The sequence below is a fragment of the Anastrepha obliqua genome, chromosome 5 (genome assembly GCF_027943255.1).
Source record: "Anastrepha obliqua isolate idAnaObli1 chromosome 5, idAnaObli1_1.0, whole genome shotgun sequence".
Classification (NCBI taxonomy): Eukaryota; Metazoa; Arthropoda; class Insecta; order Diptera; family Tephritidae; genus Anastrepha; species Anastrepha obliqua.
This window is the reverse complement of record NC_072896.1, coordinates 67,066,163-67,072,336: the sequence shown is the minus strand read 5'-3', so window position 1 is coordinate 67,072,336 and position 6,174 is coordinate 67,066,163.

Here is a 6,174-nt window from a genome sequence, read left to right as displayed (position 1 = left end):
ATAAAACTGTTATATATAAATAGTACCAAGATCACTTTATGATACCGAAATGTCAAAAATGTAAAATTAGCAGGAAAGAAAATGATCAGAAAGTGAGAAATTGTCGCAAAAGAAGTAATTCATTCTGATGAATATGGAGCTCCGCAAAGATCCATTCTTTTCCCCTTCTCTTTTCTGCAGATGATGTCCAAATTTATCAGTCTTGCAAACTCAATGAAATAGATGACTGTGTAGATCAACCAAAATTTATGCAGCATAAGTAAATGCGCATACCACAATGCACTAAAAAGTCTCAAGTAATTTTTATCTCGAGAAAGCCTTCGATACTTCAACTTTTCCAAAAATCTTACTTGACAGCATTGCTATTAATTTTGTGCATACGGCTAAAAATCTCGGAATCCTTTTCAACCAAAGATTGACTTGGGATAGTCACGTAAATTTAGTCGTAGTAGGTAAGTTGTTCACAATGCTTCGCGCGCTCTGGACTATGCAACACTTTACACCTCTACGCATTCCCATCTTAATTGTTAAAACATATGTTATATCTTCATTATTATATGTTTTCGAAGTCTTTGTAAATTGTGGTTATGCGTGTAAACATAAGCTAAATGTATAGTTTAATAATATTACTCGTTATGTGTTCGACATCAAGGCAAAAGTCCACTTTTCTCATGTTCCTAACACAATGTACTCAAAGTCAAAATCTACTACTCGAAAGTACCTGGGTACGAAGTCAGTGAGAAACTCAAAACTTCTCGCTAGATACAAAACACAAGGGTCGGAAACATAGTTCTTGGCGCATGTGACTCGACTTTGGAATTCTCTTTGCCAAAATTTAGTATCTATTTATAAGTAGCATCAACACATTTAGGCGCGAACTTCATAGATATATTAGTTCTAAGTGAGGCAATTTTAATTTTGATTTTAATTTAATTGCAATCATAAGTAATTAATAAGTAATGTTAACTGGATTTGTTTTTCTTTGAAACTTAAAATATCTTTGTAAATTTTACCATGAAAACTGTAATCTATTGTGACTAAGTTTATCCTTGCTGTGTTAGGATTGAATCACTAAATATATAAATAAATGAATAAATAAAAAATAAAATAAATAAATATGGATTTAGTTTTAAAAAGTTCAAGTTTGTTTGATATCTGCCCTTTGCTAGCCTTTAATAATGAATTTCTGGACTTTTTACGTAACAATGAAATAGAAAAAATGGCGCGGCAGTGGAGGTATTACAAATAAATTCAAGAGAAATTCTAGCTGGCCTAAATGGACTTTTTCCTCTATTAGTTATTACAACGCAAATTTTTTTATTTTTATTTTATTTTATTTTATAAAGGTTTACATAACAATAAAATTATTATACAAACTGAAAGTAGTGCAGCGCTAGCATCGGAGGCTTTCGGCTGGATAACGCAAATATATTATAATAATATGCACCTAATTAGATTCAATTTCATTTTTGAATAATTTTTTACTAATGAAAGAAAATTACTTTGAGTGATGGAAATCTTTATTTTGACCTTTACGCGCTCCATTGCATGTCTGTTTGTATACAGCAGCTGTCTAGTTCACAAATGTAATGATTTAGGTACAATATTGCAAAAATTATAAATTTTCTGATGGGGTGACTAATTTTGCGCCACCTTGTATATGTAATGTTTTTTAAATTACCTAGGTAGAAATGCTAAGCGGAGAAGACCGGCTAATAAGGAATTGTTTGACACTTCACAGAGGAAACCATCCCGTTGAAGAACTTGAATAAAAACTTGTACATAACTTGGATTAAAATGCTTCAGAAAATAAAAATTTCAATATTCATTCTAGCCATAATTTCTTAAGCTGGTATTACGTTCCCTACGATTTGGGCCCCCTGCTCCATACTATAATTCTCGGCTAAATTCAATTAGTCAGTTTATGGGGGAATCTTTGAGACTCAATTTACGAGAAATCTCGATTTCTATTGCTCGCGCGAGACTATAATTCATTATCTAATACCGACCTGCTTGATTTCACTTTATCTAGATCTAATTTTGGCGCTTACACCGGTTTTGGGTGTTTGGCCGAGCTCCTCATCCTATTTGTGGTGTGCGTCTTAATGTTGTTGCACAAATGGAGGTATTACAGTTTTAAGTCGACTCCAAACGGCAGATATTCTTTTTTTATGAGGAGCTTTTTCATGCCACTATTAGAAAAATTTTTTTCATCACTGTGGTGTTTAGTGGATATTCGAACCTACATACTTCCAAATGCTAGTCACGGACGAACCCATTCGCTAATATCACAGTTGCCAAATTTGCCTTGCTTTTCTTTACATTTTTGTCTAATATACTAAAATCTGTCCATTTTCCTATTTTGGCTCACTTAAAAAAACTCGATCATATACCACGTTTTAAATAATTAATTCAACAGATAGCAAACATACGAGTACTTATATCCAAAATATAATACTGAAATATAGCGCCTTGATTATCACTCGTAATTTTTACATGAAATATGATTGGGCATCTGGGGTTAGGATTAATGTTTTAATGTTAATTCAGAGAATTTTCCTTGTGGTTTTAATTTTTTAGATGTGACTTTTCTTTACTCTCCAATTCCTCTTTATTCTCCACTAACTTAGGTTACACCATTTATAACTTAATTCTGTAGTATATTTACTTCAATTATTAAGTTATGCTGACTAACTCTGGCGGTTAAATTATATCAAATTAATCGGTCGAAGGTCATAGTGATATACACAATAATTGCCTATCAAAATATTAAGAGGGCGATCAGATAACAAAATTCAACATAAATCTCTAATGAAAAATAAGCTGAAGTAACTTACGCCAATGCGATAAATTTGTGGCTACTGACTCAACGCAAAAGTGCGCGCTGAAGCTGAAAAAGCTTTACTGTCGTATAATTATGTAATGCATAAATTGTTAGATGAGGCAGCCGATAAGCAGCGCTCAAATGCCCTTCAACCCCCCATTACTCGAACTAGAAGAACTACCATTACTACATACATACATATAGAAGTACATACATAGTACTCGTAGAATTCTAAATCGTGTCAATTTCTCATCGCATCGATGCGTTACTATCGTAGCCGACCACATTTGAATCTGACCTTTGCCAATTAACTGTGCATTGAAGCATTGCGCATTGCCCCTCACCAAGTCGTTGCGTTGACCGCGACTTAACTATGGAAGAGGAAAACAAAAACAATACTGACAAGTAACTGCTACTCGTGCAAGAACAACATCCACATGGCTTGGAGGCAGAAAACACAAACAAGTTGTAGGTACAGCTTGTGCAGAAGCGAAAACATTGTCGACACACTAAATCAGCGACAGCAATTGTACAAATATTACTATGTATTTTGGTGTTACATTGCAACATATCGCACTAGCAAACAACAGCGCAACAATAATAAGGCAACAATCATTGCGACCAACACTATGTATGGTGAAAACAAAAACAATACTACGTAATACGAACCATACGATGAATACGTTGGAAAGTCGCTGTGAAGCAGATTAAGTTCACTTGCCGCTTTCGTTGTTTAGAATTTTGATGACATCAGCAACAGAAGCAGCAGCAATTGGTACAACAACAGCTATAACAATTGGAATGGCAATAGCAGTCGTTGAAATGTCACATATGTACTTGTGTACTAACTAAGTAAGTAGTTGTACGAAGTACAAAAAGTACAAGGCAGCCAGTCCTAAATCGAGAATCAACAATAAGCGGAGATGGAGCTAGAATTGTTAGGCTATTTAAACCCAATGAACATTGAAGTAGTATAAATAAAAATAGAGCATATAGATGTTAAGTGCGAATAGAATTAACATTGGGCTTGGTATCAAATTGCCGATAGGTGACTTTGAACTCGAACATCTAATGCAATATACTTATTCTACATGTTATAAGATAAAGTCCCCATATGTACATACATCTGTATATAGGTTCCACAAAAACTAGTTTTTAACAATATGTTTCCCAAAAAATCACCTCAGATAATAAAAGAGAATTAAAAGAATGAAAATTTTGAAGATACTTTCAATTCGGTCCAGCTCACATCAAGCTCAAAATCTTTCCGAAATATTTTGGTGAGAATCTTAAAATAGAATATAATTTTCTAATTTCGATGGAAAAAGTTTCGCCGTTTTTTGTATGGAGACTGTTGCATCCTAATGTATACTAGTGACTCTGCACAGAAAACTTCGTTTTGTACAGGGTTTTTTGGATTTGGATGCCAATTCGTCCTGAGGGGTTAGCCTTGACATAAATTGCATACGCTTACAAAAGAGGCGTGGCTACAAGCCGAAATGTGTTAGAAAATCATAAAATTACCTTTCAAAGTGGACCAAATAAAAATTTACTCAACTTAACGGGGTACTGTTTTTTTATAAGAACTTTGATATATAAACTATCACCCTTCATTAAATAAACTAGCAATTTTTTCTCATTACTGTGAAAAATTTTAAAACAATAGGAACATCTTTTCAACAAATTGCTGTTTAAGTGCGTTCTATATGTGGTACCTAGCGGTTATTTCCAGCAGGAAAAGCAAAGACGAAAAAGATACATATACAGTAGATTCTGTTTTTATGCGGTTTTTTTTTATGCGGTTTTGAAATAGTGCGGTTTTTTTATTAAAAAATGCATGTCGACCTATAGGGAATTGTACATATAAACAAGATTCTAAACCAGCTAAGCAAACACTCATCACAGATTACATCAAAAATGCTAACCCGACAAGTATGGAACCGCCTGCATCACCCTCCAGATCAGACGTGTACATTTCCTCAAATGACGGAAGTGATTTTACGCCAAATCCTAAACGAATGCGCAACATGCGGGTATTGTCTGATTCTATTTCTGACGATGTAAATTTATTTTTCGATTCTGACGTTTCTTAAATAAAGATATAATTTTCAAAAATACAATTTTTTGTTTATGCGATTTTATTTAATTATTTCAGTACCCTTTTTTTATGCGATTTTATTACATTATTTCAGATTTATGCGGTTCTTAGCACTTTTGAAACGTACCTATGGTTTTACTATAGAACTGGTAGCTTTTTTTATGCTGTTTCTTGCGGAACGTATATACCGCATAAAAACAGAATCTATTGTATTCTCTGTAATCTATATCTGCTGATTTGTTATTGTGTTGTTCACGCTCTTACATAAGTATATGTACGTATGTATGTACTTTGCCTTACCAAAAACTTCTTTCGTGTCAAAAATAGACTCTACCTTTGCCTACTAAGTGGCGACTGCTATTCGAATAAAACTGCTGTCATTAGATGCTTCATGCCTTTTCATAAAAAGCTTTTCCTTGACAGAAATGCACCGTGAAATCTGCCATCGGCGACAGTTTTAAAAACAAATTTTTGTTTTTCTTTTTTCTATCAGTACTAAATATCGACTCCACCGCTGTATGTCACATACAAATCCACAGAAAGCGCTCAGGTTAGCTTCTCCACTTTCTAGACATTTTTCCCTTTCTCATACTTTTTTTTTGTTTGCTGGGCTGTTTCCACACACTCAATAACAACTAACCAAATTCCATACAAACTTATTCCAGAACACGTATGTTTGTGTGTACTTGTGAGTGCACTCCCATTTTGGCACTTTGGCACTTAAGTAACTAGGCACTCATGCACATAATTCACACGACTCTGCAGCAATCAAGTGAAATATGCTAAATGAATGCTGCTGCCGCTCAAATAGGAAGTGGTGGAAAACTAAGTGACAACAATAACTCCACCACCAAGGGAGCGGCGAAGAACAGCGAATCCATACAGATAGATTCCAAAAGTGCTCACCAGCTGACACGAATAGTTGTAAACACTACAAACAAATGGATAGGCGCAGCGATACATACAGAGAGAGATATGTCAAGTGGGCATTTGAGGGCGACGATTAAATTGGCAGTCAGCAAATGGATGGGGAGTCCAGGCAGTAGTATGTACATTGAAAACAACATGTCATTCATCATTTGCATTAGCACTTCTATCAATGGAGGTGGGTGTATGCAATACTCGCATATGGCCAGAAGAAATGCTGGATGCGAAAGTACGTACGAGTAGTTAAAGAAAGTGACGATGCGGAAGAAAATACTTATATCATATAATTATAAATACATGAATGAGCAGTTAAAATACAATGAAA